We start from the raw sequence: 23,141 nt of genomic DNA, 5'->3' as shown, positions 1-23,141 counted from the left end.
GAGTATAGTCGCAGTGAATATACTCGCAGTCTATTCAGTCTATCCTAATAAGCCTACGTTCTCCATTGAGGCATACAACTAGTGAAACTACTCTCCACCTCCTCCAGTGCTAGCACAATTTTCTGAAGTAAGGAGAACAAATCTGTACACAGTACTCTTGGTGTGGCCTCAGGAGCATCTTATGCAGCTACAGCTTAAAGCCCCTGTTTGTAAACTCCATCCCTCTAGCAATGAAAGACAGAATTGCATTTGCCTTTTTAATCACCTGCTCCACCTGCAAACCATATTATTGTGATTCATGCACAGGGACATCCAGGCCCCTCTGCACAGCAATATGCAGCATTTTTTTACCATTTAAATATTAGTCAATTTTGCTGTTATCGCTACCAAAGTAGATGGCCTTGCATTTACCAACATTGTTCTCCATCTGCTATACACTTTACCCACTCAATTCAATCATCTATATCCCTCTGCAGATATTCAATGTCCTCTGCATGCTGTGCTCTCTCAGCCATTATAGTGTCATCTGCAAATTTTGACACACTTGTTTCCCAACTCCAAATCATGTAGGTAAACATTGTAAATAATTGAGGTACCAACACTGATCTCTGAGGCACACCTGTATTTGCTGATCACCAACCAGAAAAGCACCCATTTTCCTCCACTCTTCGCTTTCTATTAGTTAACCAATCCTGTATCCATGTGTTACATTACCCACAATGCCATGCAACTTTACCTGATGCGTTTTGCGCGGCACCTTGTCGAATGCCCTTTTGGAAATCCAGATACAGCACTTTCACTGGTTCCCCGTTGTCCACCGTGCTCGTAATGTTTTCAAAGAATTCCGGTAAATTAGTTAAACATGTCCTGCGTTTCAAGAATCCATGCTGCCTCTCCCTAATGGGACAATTTCTATTCAGATGTCTCGCAGTTTCTTCGTTCATGATACATTCAAGTATTTCCCCACTGCAGAAAGTAACCTAACCAGCTCATACTTACCTGCCTTTTGGCCACCTGCTTTTTTCTACACTGGCGTCACATCAGCTGTTTTCCAATCTGCTGGAACAGCTCCAGAGTTTAGTGAATTTTGTTAAATCACGACGAGATCATTTGCTATTTCTCCCGCCATCTATTTTAGTACTCTGGAATGCATTCCATCAGGGCCAGGGGACTTGTGTACCTTTTGCCCAATTAGCTTGCCCAACACTTCTTCTTTAGCGATATTGGTCGTTTTGATGTCCTCACCTGCGACCGCATCCTTGCCATCATTTTTTGGCATGTTATTTGTGTCTTCCACTGTGAGGACCGACACATAAATACCTGTTCAATGCCTCGGCTATCTCCTCATTTCTTATTATTAAACCGCCCTTCTCATCCTCTAAAGGACCAATGTTTACTTTAGCAACTCTGTTTCTGAAATATGTACCGACACTTTTGCTATCATCTTTTATATTGTGTGATAGTTTCTTTCATAATCTATCTTACTTTTCTTTATAACTTTTTTCCTGGCTTTCTGTTGATCTTTAATGATCACCCAATCCTCTGGTTTTCCACTAATAATTACCATATTGTATGCATTTACTTTCAATTTTATACCCTCCTTTATTTCCTGAAATATCCATGGCAGATCATCCCGGTTCCTGCAGTCCTTCCTTTTCAGTTGTATTACTTTTATTGAGCACTGTCAAAGGTCACTTTGAAAGTCCTCCACTGTTCCTCAATTGTCCCTGCATAAAAACGTTGTTCCCAGTCGACCACAGCCAAACCCTCCCCATCCCATTGTAGTCTCGTTTATTTAAGCAGAAGTCACTGGTATTGGATTTTATCTTCTCACCCCTCGCTCTGTATTTTAAATTCAAACATACAGTGATCGCTCCTTCCGATAGGATCCATAACTGTGAGATCATGAATTATTCCAGTCTCATTACACAGGGCCAGATTTGGATAGCCTGGGCCCTTGTAGGTTCGGTTACCTACTGGCCGTTGAAACTATCGTGGATGCATTTTACGAATCCCTCCTCAAGGCTGCTTTGACCGACCTACTTCGAGCAATCAATATGTAGATTAAAATCCCCCATGGCAATTTCCGTACCATTTTTACATGCATCAGTGATTTATTTGTTTGTTGTCCGCCCTTCCGTGATGTTATTATTTGGTGGCTTGTAGACTACGCCTATCAGTGACTTTTTCTCCTTACTACTTCTGCTTTCCACCCAAATGGATTCAACATTCTTGTACAATGCTCCAGGGGATAGTCCCAGTCATGAATGCTGAAGGAAATCAGAACCTTCACTCCAGGCAGATACTCTCAGACACAAACTGCTACCTGAAAGCATAGAGATACCTGCTCTGAGAGCTGATTCAACAGGACACATCATTTTTTTTCTGAATGCTATAATTTAATATTACAACGGCCGTGCTATCAATATGTTCTGCAACAGTACAATTCGCATGGCCATTTTTGGACTTTTGACTGCAATATTGTAGATTGCATGTCTTTATAACAGTAACCAGCAGTCCATAATGTGATATTGACAATCACAAGAGCAAAATCAAAGACCAGATCAATCGCTGCTTTGCATGGGTCAGTCGTAGTCAACCCTTACCAGGAACGCTGATGATGGTAAGGATCACATCATATACTTTTTGACCATTTGAATTGGGAAGTGCATTTTCTTCATGATCAGACCTTACTCTTGGTGCTGCAAGCACTATCACTGAATTAAACTCTGAGAGGATAGATATTCTCCTGGATCCATAGGGATTTTGAGATTGAAATATTGTTCAAGTGCTTCTGTTTTAACTTTGAACAAATAAATTACGACAGCTGATGTAACTGCTGGTTGATGGTGGGATTTGTTCCTGTGTTTGAATTGGATCCACCCCAAAGACTCAATGTGCAGAATAACATTACATTCCTGATCATCACTGGAAGTTGACGTCACCAGAAAATGAGACGTTCCCTCAAACATTATTAGTCCGAACTATAGGCCTCATGTGATTTTCAGTGATATTCTTTATCCAGTCGCAAATATATTCTCAAAGATGAAAAGGCTTCTCAGGGATGTTTCACAGCATTCTGTCAACTCTGAGCTCTTTTAGATGTGATAATTGAGTTAAGAAATTAAGGAGCAGCCGAACGTTGTTGTAGCAGTTACTTGGTCATTCGACTTTCGAATCCTTGTCGGGAACTTGGAAGAGCAGCTCAGTTATTTTCAATCTACATCACTTCAACAACGTCCTGAATTTGTTTTCCCGCAAGTCAGATGCTCAGTTTTCTTCCAATGAATTTGGCTTCGCTACACTATTAGGCTCTCAATTTCAACTCTTTACTATGCTATGTCTCTGGGCGGGCTTAGTTTGTGGACCACTGTGCTCAGCTTCATTTTTGGCTACTAGTGTTTGCGTTTCGAAAGAAAAATGAGATGTGGGTAATCAAGTAAAAAGAATGACGTCAAGAAGCTTGGGACGCAGAGGTGTGGGTGCGTCACAGTTTCCGTGCATACACTGTTGCTTCACAACAATTTTTCGGGACTTCATCCCAGATTAAAGGAAACGCCAAAGCGTTCCGATGGACTGCATGGGTTACAAGAGCACGAATTGTTTGTTGTATAACACTGAACTGCACAAATGTGAATGTCCGAGGTCGAATTCGCAATAAGACTAAGCTGATCAAAGCGGATGCCACATTTTGTGGATCTACTGTTCTGCGGTTCATCGTTTCTCTAAGTTAGCATCATGGTTTAGTGTCATTTACCTGTCTACTACTCTTCCCTCTGCACGTTAATTGTATTGGAAAAAATCATCTCATGTCTTCTTTAGCTCTCGTTGTATGACTATATTCTCACATCACATTTGCTTATTTTGCAAATCCATTTATATCCGCATCCTCTACTTTATGATCATTTTCTGAATGGGAACAGTTTTTTTCATATCTACTCAGTACAGCCCTCTCAAGATCTTGAACATCTCTATCAAATCTTCCATGAACTCCTGTTCAAGGACAGTCCCAACCTTTCCAATCTATCACTTCAATTGATGATTTTCATCCAGAGTCATTTTTGTCAAACCCGTCTGCAATCTCACCCATGCATTCTCATTTTTCCTTTAACGCAGTATCCAGAAATGTACACAGCTGGAATCTAACCAGTGTCTTCAGAAAGTTCGGCATGATGACATTACTCCTATATTCACTGCCTCTTTAATGGAGCTGAGGATACTGTATACTTGTGCTAAAAATAGTTCCACATGTTCTACAACCTTCAACGATTATTGCACACGTGCAGCCAGCTCCCTCTGCTCCAAAAACGCTCTAAGAATTATACCGCCTATTTATATTGTCCGTCCATGTCTTTCCATAAAAAAAACGTCGCCTCACTTTTTACTCACTGAGTTGATCTGTCGCCTATCTAACAATTCCAGTTCTTCGTCTGTGTGCTTTTGAAGTTCTACACTTTCCTCTTCATAGTTTACAGTTACTTTCAAAATTCCTGTCATGCGTAAATTTTGGAAACCGCCCCCCTTCCCCATTCAAGGGGTATCGTATTCATGTTGCTTCTGCAGATATACTAAAGGAACTTGCAAAAATGATGGTGTCTTGAAGCAGTTTAACTGTACCATGAAGAGCATTGCTGCAAATGTCCAAAATGTTGACAACAGAGTTGCTCTGATGATAAGAAACGTGTGTGCATGCTTGAATTGGGGTCAAGTGTAAGTGCCTCAAATGTTTAATGAAGATAAATAAGTGATGGAGCAGGGAAATGGAGTCACCAGCTGTGTGCTGTGAACTTGCCCTGTTCATGGTGCAGAAGGGCAGCTTGGCTGTCAGAAACTGTGCCAACGACCGGGGCAATGCCACACCAGACAAACTCCCTTAAATATGTACATCAAGCTACCATAGACAATTAAAAAGCGTGAGGTCGGGAGAATATTGAAGGACCACGTTAGCCTTGTGGGTTGGGATTCGGGTCGTATGCTCGAATTTGCGACGTCGTTTCATGTTCTAACTGCAGGATCGTAGGTTCAAATCGGGTGTGGTGGGTTATGTCGGATTTTCAGGAGGTGATGGGTTTGGGAGGCCTGTAAGAGGGGATTGTCGGGCGACGTCAGAATTGGGGTGTTTGGACAATTCTCCAGGTTGGGAGTTTGTGCCAGTGCTTCTGATAATTGGTACTGTTGTATCACTGGATCAGGGAGTGTTTGCTGCATTTTGTTGGGTCCTGTAGTAATGGTAGGTTTGAAGTTGGAGCCGGATCGGATCCCTCGATCTGAGTTGGACTCCGCTGGTCAGTGCACGGTTGACCCAGCGGGGTGGCTGAGGCAGATCCACTAGTGAGGGGCGGGTCACAACATTCTATGATTGGGAGTTCAGGGTGGGTCGGTTCGCGTTCGCGGTTAAATCTGACATCCGTTTGTGTGTGTTTGTGTGCTTGTGTGTGTATGTGTGTGTGTTGCGTGGGGGTGGGCGGCCCACTGGGTGGAATGAAATATCTTGCCTAAGTGGAAAAAACATAGGACGCGGTGCTGCCCTGGTGGTTAGGCCAGTGTCCCCGGGGTGTTAATGCTTTGGGGGAGTAAGGCTCGGTCATTACGATACTCACCCAGGTGTTAGAACCAGTTTAATTCTCCAAAATATTACGGTATATCTATTGGATTAACTCTAGCGAAAACCCGCTGAAGTTACCTGTTTACTTCACATTTTCAAATGCCTCAAAAACAGAGCAATTACTGCACTAACCCTCACCTGCAAATTCCAGAGAGGGATTCCCCAACGCAGCTTTAGAGTTTCACCCGATATGATGCGGTGAGCTCAGATGTTGATACCCATAATTTCATATCCTGCTTTTGTGTGTGTGGGTGTGCGTGTCTGCTTGTATGTGTGTGTGTGTGTGTGTGGCGGGGCGGCGGTGGGGGGGGGGGGGGGTGGTGGGGGTGGTGGCGGGGGAGGGGGGAGGCGTTCTCACAAGGCATGGTGTCAGAATATCACAATATAATGTCGCATTTCTTTCTGAAAGATGTATGCCTTCTTGCTGATAGATAGATGTAGTATGGCAACAAACACTGGGCATCAGAACAAACCGATTACGATTTTCCAAATAGATTTTCTCTCACAACATGATTTAAATAAGAACTGCTGATCAATTGTATTTGTTGAGGTTGGTCTATCGCCTAGAGGGGGTTTGTTCTTGTGCAAGGTTTGTTCAAGTTATATTTCAATTTCAGTTCAAAGGGGACCTTTCATTTTTCATTATTCTTCATGGAATTTGTGCATCGCTAGCAAAACCGGCATCTGCTGCTCAGGAGTAATTGCTCCTGAGCAAGTGTTGATGAATCAGACCCTTGAAACTCAGCCATTCACCAGGCAGAGTTAAACCGACAGTACTGTTCGAACGGGAGTTCCAGCTTTTTGACCTGCAATAATTATGTTCCTTTAAGAAATGTATTTTAGTCACGTTCTTGTGCAGGATCTGTTGTAGCAGTTCTATGAACTCGGAGCCATTCTGTGTATTGTCCAGCAGCTCTGTATTGTTACGGGAGCAGTAGAATTGATAACATCTTTGTTTTAGTCTGAACGAAAGCTTTACGATGAACTAATCTGAACTGAGAACTGTTTTTTTTCGTGTTCCCCGGGTTTGTTCAAAGTTAGGCTGGATAGGGATAATTGACATGTATGGTCATATGACTGGGTATAACGAGGCTTCCATGGGGTACTCAAGTCAGTCTACTTTGGGGATCTTTAGAGATATTTCGCATTTTCTGAATCTATTGGACTGTCTGAGGTCTGGGGACTGTAATCTGCTGGGAAATAAAGCTTTTTTTCTGAGATTCTACTATCTGGAGGTGGAGCTTCATCTGTAATTTTCTGCATGCGAATTTGAAGAAATGTATTGGTCTGGATCACTCTCCAGAGTCGTTTAAAGACAAGAAATTGAGTAGCCATGTAAGCATCTTTGTTTTCTCTGTTAACCGGTTCTAAAAAAGGAATTTATGTCTATGGGTGATACTGCTGAAGAGATACATCGCTGCTATGAATTATATATTGTCATGTTTAAGTGCTTTAATTGGAAAATATGCTAATTATTTATCTTGTATTTTAACTGTGTTCATAAATAAAGTTTATTTTGATTTAAATAAAATCTAGTGGGTCACTTGAATCATACTTGGTGTGAAATACCTCATGGTCACCAATGCCAAACTCAAATGTAAAGGTTTGTGTCTCGGCTAGCTTTCCAAAATACCTTGGAGTTTTTGATATGGTCTTGTGCAGACCGAGCATCACATGAGTTAAGAGCAAGTTATTTGCGAGCCACAGTGGCATGCGGCTTGGAGAGCAATGTTTAGGTTCTGCCCAAACCGCTCTTTTTTTTTGTCCACTAAGATGATAAATACAATTATATGTAAGATTCTGTTGAAGAGACTTCGTTGAGTTGTCACGATGTATTTTGCATCTGGTACATAAGGCTTTTGTTCCGCATCAGTAATACAGGGAGAATTTACATTTTTCGATCCTGGTGGAGGTGATAAAAACATAACGTGGGCTTCTTTGTCCTGCATGACGTCAGCATATGGAGTGCTGTTCGAGCTCCGCTCATCCAGGCAAATGGATAATTCTCAATCACACGTCTGATGTGCATCTTCAAGATGGTTTTGGGAAGTCAGGCATGCGACACGCGCTTCAGAATTTCAAGCATTGGAACTTCTACTGGAGTAAAAATATTTCGATTGTTTATCCAATTTAGTTTCCCGTGAATAAAAACCCCAATGACGTTGATGATGTTGGATTCAGCAAAACCGTTTAATGGCAAAAATCATTACCTAACGATTTTTTTTTGTAAATGGTTATTATCTGAATGATGTGTGGCTTGAGTGTTACAGGCCAGTGAGCAAGCCAGTTCTGAATGTTGGCCAGGATTTCCTTCTTGTGGACATGCAAAAACTCAACATCAATAATACAGAACATTGCACATTCATGGAACATCCCCACTTTCTAACTGATGATGGAAGTGCGGTATTTTATGCGGTAGTGAAATATCGAAGTGCATCGGCGAGCCTCCTGAGGATATCCTGCAGATAGATCCCAAAGCTGAGATGAGTGGCACGAACAAGCACATCTATGCTTACTTTCGCTAGACTGGATATCAAAAATGAAGAGATTAATTCTTTTCACTGATCTACCGCAACATAAATGATGATAGTGTTCCATGACTACACATTTGGTAAAATGCTGCCTTGCTCTCATGGCTTCGCATTATTACCTTTCATTTTGTATTCAGCGCTGTTTCAATTTTTGGATTAATTGTTTAGTGGACCACTGTTCCTCAGTTCTAACGCCGGGGTGTTGTCAAGGCGGATAGCCATGGCTGCTCACAAAGGCTTCAATCGTTTCCTGAAACAATCTTCAGGTAGCATTTTCTATTTAGTGCATAGAACATAAAGGACATAAAAACTAGGGGCAGGACTAGGCCATCTGGCCCCTCGAGCTTGCTCCGCCATTCAATAAGATCATTGCTGATCGTTTTCTGGACTCAGCTCCACTTACCCGCTCGCTCACCATAAACCTTAATTCCTTTACTGTTCAAAAATGTATCTATCCTTGCCTTAAAAACATTTAATGAGGTAGCCTTAACTGTTTCACTCGGCACGGAATTCCACAGATTCACAACCCTTTGTGTGAAGAAGTTCCTCCTCAACTCAGTCCTAAATCTGCTTCCCCTAATTTTGACGCTATGCCCCCTAGTTCTAGTTTCACCCACCAGTGGAAGAAAAACTTCGCTGTTTCTATCTTATCTATTCCCTTCATAATCTTATTTGTTTCAATAAGATCTCCCCTCATTCTTCTGAATTCCAATGAGTATAGCCCCAGACTACTCAGTCTCTCCTCATCAGCCAACCCTCTGAACAAAGAACAAAGAACAAAGAACAATACAGCACAGGAACAGGCCCTTCGGCCCTCCAAGCCCGCGCCGCTCCCCGGTCCAGGATTGAATCCTGAATCCAGGATCCCCGCCCAATTTTCCAGCCTATCTACATACCAATATCCTATCCACCGAGCTGTCCCTCACAGCTACGATGCTTTGTTCATTACAAACTATTAACTCACCCCCACCCCCCCATTCCAGACCATGTGATCTCCAGGGAGAGGCGAAAACCCAGAGTGAAAAACCCCAGGGCCAATATGGGGAAAAAAAAATCTGGGAAATTCCTCTCCGACCCCCTGAGGCGATCGAAACGAGTCCAGGAGATCACAATGGCCCTGATCGGAAAATTCTTCCCAACCCTAGTCATTTCCACTTCCACGAACACCATATGAATTCCCTGCCCCCGAGACAGGTTCCCAACTATCCGCAGTCTCGCTCTGTACTGGCACCAGCAAGATGATCATAGAATGAAGCCTTGAAACGAGAAACAAGGAACAATTAGCCCGCGCCGCTCCCTGGTCCAAACTAGACCACTCTTTTGTATCCCTCCATTCCTACTCCGTTCATATAGCTGTCTAGATAAGTCTTAAACGTTCCCAGTGTGTCCGCCTCCACCACCTTGCCCGGCAACACATTCCAGGCCCCCACGACCCTCTGTGTGAAATATGTCCTTCTGATATCTGTGTTAAACCTCCCCCCCTTCACCTTGAACCTATGACCCCTCGTGAACGTCACCACCGACCCGGGGAAAAGCTTCCCACCGTTCACCCTATCCATGCCTTTCATAATTTTATACACCTCTATTAAGTCTCCCCTCATCCTCCGTCTTTCCAAGGAGAACAACCCCAGTTTCCCCAATCTCTCCTCATAACCAAGCCCCTCCATACCAGGCAACATCCTGGTAAACCTCCTCTGTACTCTCTCCAAAGCCTCCACGTCCCTCTGGTAGTGTGGCGACCAGAACTGGACGCAGTATTCCAAATGCGGCCGAACCAACGTTCTATACATCTGCAACATCAGACCCCAACTTTTATACTCCAGAATCAACCTAGTGAATCTCCTCTTTACTCCCTACAGTGCCAGTATATCCTTTCTCACGGAAGGAGACCAAAACTGTGCACAGTACTCCAGGTGTGGCCTCACCAGCACCTTATACAGCTGCAGCATAATCTCACTGTTTTTAAACTCCAACCCTCGAGCAATGAAGACAGAATTCCATTTGCCTTCTTAATTACCTGCTGCACCTGCAAACCAGCTCCTTGAAATTCCTGCACAAAGACACCCAGGTCCCTCTGCACAGCATGCTGCAATTTATTACCATTTAAATAGTCCATTTTGCTGTTATTCCGACAAAAATGTATGACCTCACATTTACCAACATTGTACTCCATCTGCCAGACCCTCGCCCTCTCACTTAGATTATCTATATCCCTTTGCGGACTTTCAGCGTCCTCTGCACACTTTGCTCTTCCACCCAACTTGGTGTCATCTGCGAATTTTGACACACTACACTTGGTCCCCAACGCCAAATCATCTATGTAAATCATAAACAATTGCGGTCCCAACACTGATCCCTGAGGCACACCAGTAGTCACTGATTAGCAACCATCAAAACACCAATTTACCCCCAAGCTTTGCTTTATGTTAGTTAACCAATCATCTATCCATGCTAATACATTACCCATAACACTGTGCACGTTTATCTGATGTAGCAGTCTTTGATGCGGCACCTTGTCAAATGCCTTCTGGAAATCCAGATACACCACATCCACAGGTTCCCCATTGTCCACTGCACATGTAATGTTCTCAAAGATTTCCATCAAATTTGTCAAACATGACCTGCCCTTTATGAACCCATGCTGCGTCTTACCAATGGGGCAATTTATACCCAGATGTGTCGCTATTTCTTCCTTGATGTTAGATTCAAGCATTTTCCCCACTGCAGAAGTTAAGCTAACCGGCCTATAGTTACCTGCCTTTTGTCGACCTCCTTTTTTGAACAGTGGTGTCTCATTTGCTGTTTTGCAATCTGCGGGAACCACCCCAGAGTCTAGCGAATTTTGGTAAATTACCACTTGTGCATTTGCTATTTCCCCCGCCATCCATTTTAGTACCCTGCAATGCATGTCATCAGGACCAGGAGACTTGTCTACCTTCAGCCCCATTAACTTGCCCAACACCTGCTCTTTCGTAATAATGATAGTTTCTAGGTTACTCACCTGCCATAGCCTTCCTGTAATCAATTTAGCGTTTAATGTCTGGAATCTATGATAATCTATGGAAATGATGATGTCTGTAGAATGCCAATTTAGATGATCCATTTGTCACATGAGGTTTATGGTTGAATATCAGCACCTTTAGTCGAGACGTGCTTGGCTGGCATATCCGTGTGCCTTGTATATTTGTGAAATCTCTTCCTCTGGTTAGCAGTTTAACGGACCACCAACAGTCACAATTGGCAGAGACAGGATGGGGAATTTTTGCTCTGATTCTTTTGTCGTTAGACATCTTAGTATTTCCCATATGTGTTTTCTGTTCACGGTTTTGTGGATTCACCAGATTTCATGTTAATTTTGCATAAGCCCGGTGCAACTACTAACATCGACACTTCTCATTTAACTAAGGTTGATTCAAGGTTTGGTTGAGTCAAAGAAATGCTGGAGTAGGTGGTTAAATGTTTTCCTTCAATATAGCTCAGCAGGTACTGGTGGCCAATATAGCCTGAAAAATTAGTAGTTCTGAGCTGTTGTATTTTTTTCAGGTCTATCCAAGATAGTATTTGGTAAAATAAGGGACCCGATTTGTATTGCACATAGGGAATGGCGTCTCCACACGGAGTAATGTTTCATACTACAGAAACAAGATAGAATGAATGTGTCTCTGAAAGAAACATTAGTGAGTGCTAGTTCAAGAAGGATATTTCATCCTGCATCTCAACCGGAGAGTATTCTGCGCCCTATGTTAGCGTGCTTCCAAGGGGCGATCAACATTACTGAGCATTGATACATGAAGACAGGGGTGGCGATATGTGATAAGCAACAGGAAGTATCATTTGTTTATGTTTGACATGAACCTTGGCGAAGTCATAAGATCTAGATGCAACTTTTCACACTCCTACTAAAAAGTCCATTCCAACTGTATCTGCCGCATTTATTTAGGAATGTTATATTGGGGAGAAGTGCATACAAAGGTATAGTGACTGGTGCGTCAGCAAGATTCACACTAAGTCAAACTGGAAGGGCCAAATCGCTTCATAAGGAAATAAGTAAAGCATATTTGGAAATTATGTATCAAAACAAAGAATGCTGGGATACGTCGGCACATTTGCGACATCTGCAAACAGAGAAATGATGTTAACATTTTAGGCAGGTATATTTCTGGTTCTGAAAAAAGGATATTAACAGTAAAATTGTAACCATGCACGCTATTTCCAGACTATGTGATTATATTGCCATTATTAGTATTTCAGATTCCCAGAATCCACATTTCCTTTAGCTGTAATAGGAAATGTGGGTTCTCCACCTCTATCTGCTGCATGGTGAAAATTTTATTTTATTACCCGGATGCTACAGATGAGCAATTTCCATTCACACTTCCTCCCTTTCATCGAATCTTGGTTCAATTCCATTTACTTGAAATGTAACAAAGCATCAACACTTCCGTGGTGTTTCTTTTTTTCTGGATCTCATGGAACATCGTCTGTGTAAATGCAATCATGATTTATGGAATGTTCCTACTTTAAACTGAAGGCAATCATACTGAATTGTCGGCAAGAAACATTTATGTATGTAACATGTTGAGTGAACAACCCTTGCTAAAATGATGCATATTTTGCCCAGAATTCAGCTCCAGTTTCAGTGCCTTACTTTCACATCCGGCCACGGAGTGAATAAGAATACGCCTTAATCTCCATTCCTGTAGCAGCACCATCATTCCTCTTCCAAACATTTGAGAATCTAGGAAACAAGCATTGTCTTCAATAATTAAATGAAAAAAGTGGCAACAAATGTAAAATTATTGGTATGATATCCCAAAATGTAATCATCAGTGACGTACACATTACCATTATTATGGACAAGCGCTAATCTCCGAAGATTGCTGATATTGCTATATAACTAATGCCGCTGCGTCCCAGGGTGAGTTCTTGCGAATGGATCGTCCTGTCCTTTTGAGCTGATGTCTCTTTGTGTGTGCCAAATGAATATGCTTTCAGCTCAGTGCTGTGAAGACATACTGAATACTCAAGTAAGATGGCAGTCGGGCTCAGGTAGATACTGAGTAAATTTTCCTCAGCAATGTTTCTTCCCAGATTGTAAGCCATCAAAAGGTCAAAACAACTTAATCAACAGGATCATAGTCGGGTATTTGACACTTGAAATCTGCTCTGTGGTTCGATCTGCGCGTGAGGAGAGGCAGAATTGGCTGAATGGAGAAACGACGTTTTTTTTTTAAATCAGGGAATTCTGTGCTCGGATAACACGCCAGTTCGTGAACACTGAAATCGAGGCTAACGTTATGCTCTTGCACTGTTGGATTGTTTGACATCGAGAACCCGAGACCACTGAGTGGCAATGTTGGGCTAAAAGACGAAATGGTAACATGAATAACAGCTTGTTGTAATCAGCCTCTGTTTAGTATTTGAAACACACGGAATGTGAGTGCTCTGAGATCCCATTCAAACAAGAATAGGCTTGCCATGCTAAAGAGTGAAAACGTGCTGCTGGAATGCTCTGACAAGCGGCGCCGGGGAGGGGTGAGGCCGGGGGCGGCGTGGGGGGTGTGGGGGGGAGGGGGGCGGTGGTGGGCGGGGGAGTGGTGAAAGTCAGTGAACTTCTCTCGGAAAGAATCAAAGCAGGCGCATTGTGTCGAATGACAGCCTTCTGTGATACGATGTTTTCTGAAATTATGATTATTCTATTAACCATTTTAAAATATTGCAACATTACTTCAAAACCCCAGCCGAAACAGGCTGGAAGACCGGATACCAAATGTTTCGATGAAGATAAAGATGAGGGATACATATTGTGAAAGCGAAGTCCAAAGTTCGAGAATAATGGTGACTTTTAAAGGGCTTGGGAGTAGATAGCTGAATGTTGAAGTGGTTACATTTGGGCATTTAAGAAAGAGTATATTTGGAGGAGTGCATTTATTGTGGATTGCTGTGAGGCTGGTGTAAATTACAATGTTAGGGAGGGGAGAAGCCAGTGAAAAATGTAAAGACAACAATTAGTGTTTGACACGAAGACATCGTTTGAAAGAGGGACAGTGTAGGACAGCCAGCAAAGTGATATCAAATGAGATATCAGATGAGAGTTTATTTGAATTCAGGATGTCCTCAAATTTATTTAGCGAACAATGTGGCAGACCGGCCATGGTACATTTTGACCCAGAGTCTAGAGGTGATAGCGGCATGATTGAGAGCAGTAAGAATCAATGTGCTGAAATAGGGGCAATGCCAGGCAATGTTAGAGAGTTAAAAAAAAGTCAGTCTGTGTGATGGCACAAATATAAGATCAGAAGCACATTTCGGAACGAATGCAAAGTCAGTTTTCCGAACAGACTGACTTCATCGCGGATTACCATGTAGATAAATGGAGATTCTACTTCACGAAAATGTATGATCAAATGTAACGTTACCGATTAGGAAAAATTGACATTAATTGCACAAAGGGAACCTTTTATTCGATTGATCTGAGACGTTTATTTTCAATTGTCTTTTTTGATATTTATCGGTTCGACTTTGAAATATCATAAAATAATAAATCTGAAAATCACGGACAGGGGGATAATTTATGCGAAAGTATATTCGCCAAATAAGATTTTGATACTAAATATAAAGTAATATAATTGTGTGTTCCTGAATTAGAAGTTCACATTCAGCTTACAGGCGATGAGTTGATATCGGTTACTGAACGCGCTAAGACCTCTGACCACGACTGAGAGCAAATTATTCTCATCTGTAAAGTTTTCAGAAGCAGAAGGAAAATCTGATCTAACAGTTTCTCACAGTTTTGATGGACGTTTCTCAACCTTAGCCTTCAACATCTCGTCCTACTCGTTTTGTAAATGCACAAAATATGAGACATGCTGCACTTAACCCAAATTCAACTGTGGCCATGAGTCTGGACATGCCCAGAGCATTGATCATCCAGATCGGCCTGTAAAAAATGAACTTGTTTGCCCCGTGTGCGTGATGTTTATTGTCGCAGTATCTTTGTGTTGCAACTTGGGTAATAAATAATTTTAGCTTTACATCATGAAATACTGAGGAAAATTCAGTAAAGCATATAGATAGATTGATATTTGAAAGTTGTTGGTTCATAACGATCATTGTGCAGTGTCCAAACTTCCTGTTTGAGGGAGTGAGTTCGGATTCCCACCACTCTCTGGGTGACAACATTGTTCCTCAAATCCACTCTCAATCTCCTGACCCTGACATTAAATCTATGCCCCCTGGTTATTGAACCCATTGCAAAGAGAAAAAATAACGTTTCTTCCTAGCTACCCTTGATATATCCCTCGTAATGATGTACTCCTCCACCAGATCCCGTCAGCCTTCTGTTCGCATAGGAGAACCCCAAAATAACCAACCGTCTTCATAACTGAAACACTGCAGCCGAGGCAAAATCCTGGGGAATCTCCTCCGCACCCTCTTTAGTGCATTATCTTCCTTCCTATAATGTGGCCACACGAATTGTTCACTGTAGCTGCGGCCCAACGGGTGTTTTATACAGCTTCACCATAACCTCCCTTGCCTTATATTTTATGCCTCGGCTCACTGTGTATCTCATATGCCCATTTAACCGCTCCATCTGCCTGTCCTGCTTTATTAGTTAATTTATTATTTCAGCTGCTGCCAGAGAAGCGCGTCTATCACCCTTTTAGGGCCCCTAGGCAAGTGCAGTTAAATGCTAAACACAGCAACAATAAATAGTAGATTCTTAAAAACATAGCTCCCTTAATCTCAGCCGACCAAAGTTCCACACTCCGATTGAAGTTTCATTCGGTGCGACTCATCACAAGACTCGGCATCCCCGAAACGATGTGTGCCACCAGCAGCAGCAGAATTGCGCATCATAACTTTCTACACTCATAGTCCAGCATATTCCCCACTCTAACATTACCGCGAAACCACGAGATCAACTTTGCTTTGACTAAGAGCGTAAGATTGTTTGACAGAAGCAACATCAGGTATATCTAAACATGAGGCGTCAAACTGGGAAATGTATAACACAGGACCACTCGCGGGACAAGCAGCCGAAGCAGCAGGTAACAGAATTTCCACAACACATGGATCATATGTAAGGTTTGCAGTCCTGCCATATTTTGATTTGATTTGAGTCATTGTCACGTGTATTAATATACAGTGAAAAGTCTTATTTCTTGCGCGCTTTGCAGACAAAGCATACCGTTCATACAGAAGGAAATGAGAGAGTGTAAAATGTAGTGCTAGAGTCATAGCTTGTGTGTAGAGAAAGGTCAACTTAATGCAAGGTAAGTCCATTCAAAAGTCTGACAGAAGCAGAGAAGAAACTGTTCTTGCGCCGGCTGGTACGTGACCTCAGGCATTTATATATTTTTCCCGACAGAAGAAGGTGGAAGAGAGAATGTCCGGGTTGCGGGTGTCCTTAATTATGCTGGTTGCTTTGTCGAGGCAGCGGGAAATGTAGACAATGTCAATGGATGGGAGGCTGGTTTGCGTGATGGATTGGGCTACACTCACGATCTTTTGTAGATCCTTGCGGTCTTGAGCAGAGCAAGAGCCCCGCCAAGCTGTGATACAACCAGAAAGAATGCTTTCTATGGTGCATCTGTAAAAGTTGGTGAGAGTCGTAGCTGAGAACCAAATTTTTCTTAGTCTTCTGAGAATGTAGAGGCGTTGGTGGGCTTTCGTAATCATAGTGTCGGCATAGGGGGACCAGGACCGTTCATTGGTGATCTGGACACCTAAAACCTTGAAGCTCGGCCCTTTTTGCTTCGTCTCCGTTGATCTAGACAGGGACATGTTCTCCTTTATGCTTCTGAAGTCGATGACAATACGCAGCCTTGAATGACGGTTGATAATTAAACAATTCACTGGAGAAGGACCCAGAAAACTCCCCACCGTCACTGATGCAATATGATAAGTGCTAATGATAAGAGGAAGTTTTCGTAACAATCTTCAGCTAAACGTGCCGAGTTAGAATTCATCTCAGCCTCCAATGGAGGTCCCCAGCTTCACAGATCGCAGTGTTCATTCATTCTACTTCCCATTGAGAAAGGTTTGATTAGATTTGATCAGATTTGATTTATTACTGGCACATGCATTAGTATACAGTGAAAAGTATTGTTTATTGTGCGCCATACTGACAAAGCATAACAAACATAGAGAAGGAAAGGAGACAATGCAGAATGTAGTGTTGCTGTCATAGCTAGGATATAGAGGAAGATCGACTTAATACGAGGTAGGTCCATTCAAAAACCTGACGGCAGCAGGGAAGACGCTGTTCTTGCAGGGAAGACGCTGTTCTTGAGTAGTTTGCGATGTGTCCTCAGACATTTGTATCTGTTTCCCGACGGAATAAAGTGGAAGAGAGTATGTCAGGCATGTATTGGGGGCCCTGATTATGCTGGCTGTTTTTCCAAGGCAGCGGGAAGTGTAGACAGTGTCAATGGTTGGAAAGCTTGTTTCCACGATAGACTGGGCTTCGTTCAGAACACATTGTCGTTTTTTTTTTGCTCTTTTGGACAGAACAGGAGAAATACCAAGTTGTGATATAACCAGAACGAATGCTTTTTCCATATAAAATAAATAAGGTAGGAAGACGGATGTCTAGAAAATTTGTGGGATGTAACGCAGGTTGGGAAGAAAGATTCAGCATGGTGCGTGTGGAAAATTTCAACAGACCTTGAAATGTAATTTCATTGTGCTTTGTATATCTGTTGAATACAATTCTGTCACCAAATGTGAGAACGACCCTGTAGCATATCCTAAGTGCTTGAAAAAGCAGGTGGCTAATTTGGCTGCCTTGGAAGATACTACCTTTGACGGACAACTTGTTTATGCTTGGCATATTGACAACTGTATCATAGAATCCCGACAGTGCAGAAAAAGGGCATTCGGCTCATCAAGTCTACACCGACCACAATCCCAACCAGACCCAATTTCCATAATCCCACACATAAACCCTGCTAATCCCCCTGACACTAGGTCAATTTAACATGGCCAGACAGCCCAACACACACATTTTTGGAGTGTGGGCGGAACCCGGAGCACCCGGAGGGGATCAACGCAGACACGGAGAGAATGTGCAAAATCCACACAGAGTGTGACCAGCGATAATTGACTCCAGGTCCCTGGCGCTGTGAGACAGCAGTGCTAACCATTGCCACCGTGCCGCGCCCCCCAAAAAAGCGACCACAACCGGACTCGAACCTGCAAACATCTGACAGCATCATCAACATGATCAAAAGCCTTGTCCATTAGGCCGCATGGTCAGCACGTTGTTCCGCATTGTTAACAACTGTTCCAATAGCAGCCATATGCCATATGCGTACAATATTTTATGGCAGGTTGTAATTTGGAATTAACGGTTCTACAAGTAAAATTCCCCAACCAACATGTCAGTTTTGTGATATCGGCAATGGAGAAATAGTGGTACTGACTGAAAAGCAGACTGGAAATGATTCAGGAGAATTGGAGAGAGGGATATATGGGTGAAATGCTTCACTGAGGGAGACAGCGAGACAGGTGTGAATTAACAGATGGTTTGATTTAGTTGACTGAATGTAGAATGGGATCAGGGCAGTGGAAAAGGTGTGAAGCGATCCTCACAGAGGGATGGGTGATGAGAATTTGATGGCTATGAAGGGGTACCGGCAAATTGCGAACCGAGAGATTTCGAGAGAGGGATGGAAGAGCTTACTGCTCAATTTGCGAAACTGTCTGTTGTTCATGGAATTAACCGATCAGTCGTACCAGAATCCATTGATTTAAAGTAGATGCAAGTTTGCCTTGAAAGTCCCAAGGAAGTTCCCAAGGAGATTAGACGATCCAGGCTTCGACACATTTCATTGATCCTTCTCTGTTGATGGGTGAGACACACAGAATCCTAATACTGCACCGCATGGAATACTGTGGTTCAGAAACAAATAAACTATAGCACTTTGGTCATCCCAAACCATTTATCATAAATGTCATTGTTCTTTTTAAGTATACTTTAATACTGTGATCTATGAAACCCCGAGAACAAATTATGCACATCAAGCTCAAAAAGTTGAAAGTGCGACAATGGCCAGATCCTCCTTTTAAACTGATGTTGGTTCCGAGGTTGATACTATCCCATGCAGGGAACATCTTTGTTCTTCTATTGCACTAGTTCGAGAGGTCAGATAGAATTAGTCAACTCATCCAATAGAACAGTGACCCCTCAATACTGACCATCTGAAAATGCAGCACGTGAGTGCCCTTCCGAGATTTCAGCGATCACTGAATATTTCAAATCTGACTGCACGCTGCGCCATCAGTTCTGATAAGCAAAATTTCAGTGCTGCCCTTTGGGCTGTGCAGCACAGCAAACGTACAGAACCACTGACAGTGCAGCAACTGCTCAGTTTTGACTTCCCAAGATTATGGGACCAGTTAAATAATGACCAATCTAATATTCATCTTTCCTTCTGTAACGATATTCAGAGGTTCATTCAGTACCCACTCTCCAAAATTGTAACCCTCGCTCAATCCTGACCAGCAGACAAAGCAACACTTTCAGCATGTATACTCTGAATGGCGTGGGATTCGCCAATACTGAGCATCCTACAGCACAATATTTTTTTTTCAAAACTGCCCTTCCAACGGTGGGGGACATTTTCTATCCCTCAGTACTGTCCCTGTGCACGATACGGAGACCGCTGTATCTGCCCCACTGAAAAGGAAACATTCCCGCTGTACACATCCTCTGAAGGTATAGTACTCCTCCATTTAAATATAGATTGATAGAATCCCTATGTTTTAGACGGAGGCCATTTGGCCAATCGAATCACCACGGACTGTGCGAAGGACATTCTTACCCGGGTCCATCCCCGCCCTATCCCATAATCCAATGCAATAAAGTCGACTAGCTCCCTGACCCATCCGCTCACACCCCACCCCCCCTCACCCCATTCCACCACTTCAAACATACACATCATTGGACGCTAAGGTGCAATATATCATGGCCAATTGTGACGGTACTGTGCCTTTAAGAAATGTATTTTTAAAAATCATATATCTGCTGTTTGTGAGCAAGCGCTGCTATTTTTTTCACTGCCTCACAGGTTGTCTTATTAGATGTCATTTTATTGCTGTTTAAATTGTTTAAATGGGGTTTTGTTTATTTTTTCTCTGGGCCTAATGCAGTTTCCAGGATTTTCATGATGCTGAATTGTTGGAGAAAGAATGATTGTCAGTTCAGATGGGGCGGGTTTTTTCACTCCAAGTGTTCTTCCAAGATTATTTCAGGCTGGATGCCATGTTCTGTCTCCCTTTCGCTGGTGTTTTCTGAAGCAGTTAGAACTTCAAGCTTGTCTATGTTTGTGTCACGAAAGCTGCAGAATCTAACCAAAGGAGTCAGTTCCAACAGCACGTGCACGTTCATATTTTCTGCGTTAAGCCTGTGGCAGGTGTTTGTTTATGGGATTTGTCTGGTTGGAACAGTATTTAGTTATTAAGGTTTATACAAAGACATGGTTGCTTCAATTCTTGTTTTTAATTGTTACAAATTATTGATAATTCTCTTTCTATGTGTTAAATTTATTCTTAAATCAACTTTGTTTGAGAAAAGCTCCCTCGTGGGTCATTTGAATCATTCCTGAACTGAAGCATCTCATGCTTGCCCGAACCAAATTCAATGTATAGTTTGACTTCATGAAATACCTTAGAGTTTCTAACCTGGATTATAACACAATCCACATAACCTATTGCTGATACGATAGGGCACGGCTGCCTGAGAAGGCTCCCTCCTACACTGCCGCTTTCGATTGGTGGTATAAATTAAACTGTCTATCCCTCCCTCGCTAGTGGCATTTGATTAGTCAGTTCTACCTCAGAATTGCCTTTCAGTCGTTCGCTATTTTGTTTACTCTGCAGCAATCCATCTCTACTGACCTTCTTACAGTGCAGGGCCGCCATCAGTACTTATACTTCGACTAATGCTGCACGTCATTAGTATTGAATTTTTGACACTGTGCTGCCCCCTCAAAACTGAAACTGTTAATGCATCACTCATTCCGTACGGCATCCCAGACAGTTAGATGCTCCCACAATATTGACTCTAGTCTGTTAAAGTGCGCACTGAGAACTTACCTTCCAATGTGTGTCCCAGCCTCAGTATTGATGCTCAGACAGGGTAGTGTTCTTTCATTACGACTTGCTATGCAGTGCTCAGCAGTGATATGCAGACAGTCCAACAATTAATCGATACTCATTCTTTTGCAGTGCTGTACTTCTGCAGTACTGACCATCCTACTGCACAGCACTTCCTCGTGACTCATCCTCTGTCGGCGAAGCTCTCCACCAGTACTGACAGGGCAGAACGTCCCTTATTTCACCTTCAGTGTACAGGTTTGTTCCTAGAAGGTTCCGGGGCTACATTGCAGAATCGCCAGAGTGACCATCAGCCAATGGGACTGATATTATGAGGAAATGTTCCATAGGCGTTTCTTCAATTGCATCGATGAAAGATTTGGAGTTATTATCTAATGCGGGTCATCAGGATGATTCAAGGAATTGATGTGATCGATAGGCAAAAATAAAGCCGTCTAGAGGGGTGTGGCAGTACGAGTCGTTAACATTCGAGCCAAGCCTCTAATATGTTGCGCCTTTATGCACACAAACAACAGAACAGAGGTAATTGGATCGGTAAACTTTTCTGCCCATCGAGGCTCCTACAGCATTCAATGCAATCATGGCTGACATTGGGTTTCAACTCCATTTTCCCGCCCTACCCCGTGCGGTTTAGTTTGCTCAGAGACCATCTGCCGTTCCCAATCTTAACTCAATTTAACACTGGAAAATCTGCAACGATCTGAACATAAGAACATAAGAAATAGGAGCAGGAATAGGCCATCTAGCCCCTCGAGCCTGCCCCGTCATACAATAAGATCATGGCTGATCTGAAGTGGATCAGTTCCACTTACCCGCCTGATCCCTATAACCCTTAATTCCCTTACCGATCAGGAATCCATCTATCCGTATAAGAGAGATGGATCTGGGGTGGGGAAGTTCAAATGTTCACAGCCCTTACAGTGAAGTCATTTCTTCTTATCTTAGTTATATACGATTGGCCTTCAGCCTGTGATTGGATAACTGATGGAAACAGTCTCTCAACATCGACCCTCTCAAGCCCCGTCAGGATTTCCAATTTAGATGAAATGGCCTCACATTCTTCTAAATTGCTTAGAATAGACCCACAAATTACATAGCCTTTCAGGATATGGAAAAAAAATAGCCTCTCATATCCGAGATGCCAAATAGTAAAGATACATTGTACCTCCTTAAATGCAAATATATCACATTTTGCATGTGCAGACGAAGACTGCACACAATATTCCAGATATGGTTCCGTCAAAACTCTATACGTGCTGAAATATTTCATTTTTCTTGCAGTCCAATGATCTTGCCAGAAAGGCCAACAAGTAATTCACTTTTAGAATTGCTTCGTACACCTGCATTCTAATTTTCAGAACTCCTTGGAGAAGCACACAAAAGTTTCTTTGAATATTATGACCCACGTCTTTGAAAATATTCTGCATTTGTATTCTGACAACCAAAGAGAATAAGTTCACAGTTGTCTAAGTCACACGCCGGGCCAGATTTTATAATCACGTTGCGCCCATTTTCGGGCGCGGCAACTCCGTAAAGTCGGGCGTGAGTCGAGTACCGCCCATTCCCCCTTTACCAAGCACCTAAAATGCCCATGATCGCGATCGCGCCCAAAACGGACTCAGTGACAATTTAAATGCTGTTGAATACACTTAAGTTGAATTAATGGGCTGGACGCTCAACTTTACCAACACTTCCCCCTTTACGACGGTGTTGGCCAATCCCGAAACGGCGTGAATCAGACATGCTCAATAAAAGGCTGATTCGGGTTCGATTCCCGGCTCGGGTCGCTGTCTGTGTGGAGTTTGCACATTCTCTTCGTGTCTGCGTGGGTTTCCTCCGGGTGCTCCGGTTTCCTCCCACAGCCCAAAGATGTGCGGGTTTGG

This window comes from Mustelus asterias, chromosome 20, assembly GCF_964213995.1.
Source record: "Mustelus asterias chromosome 20, sMusAst1.hap1.1, whole genome shotgun sequence".
Lineage (NCBI taxonomy): Eukaryota > Metazoa > Chordata > Chondrichthyes > Carcharhiniformes > Triakidae > Mustelus > Mustelus asterias.
Note: the sequence above shows the minus strand (reverse complement) of the source record.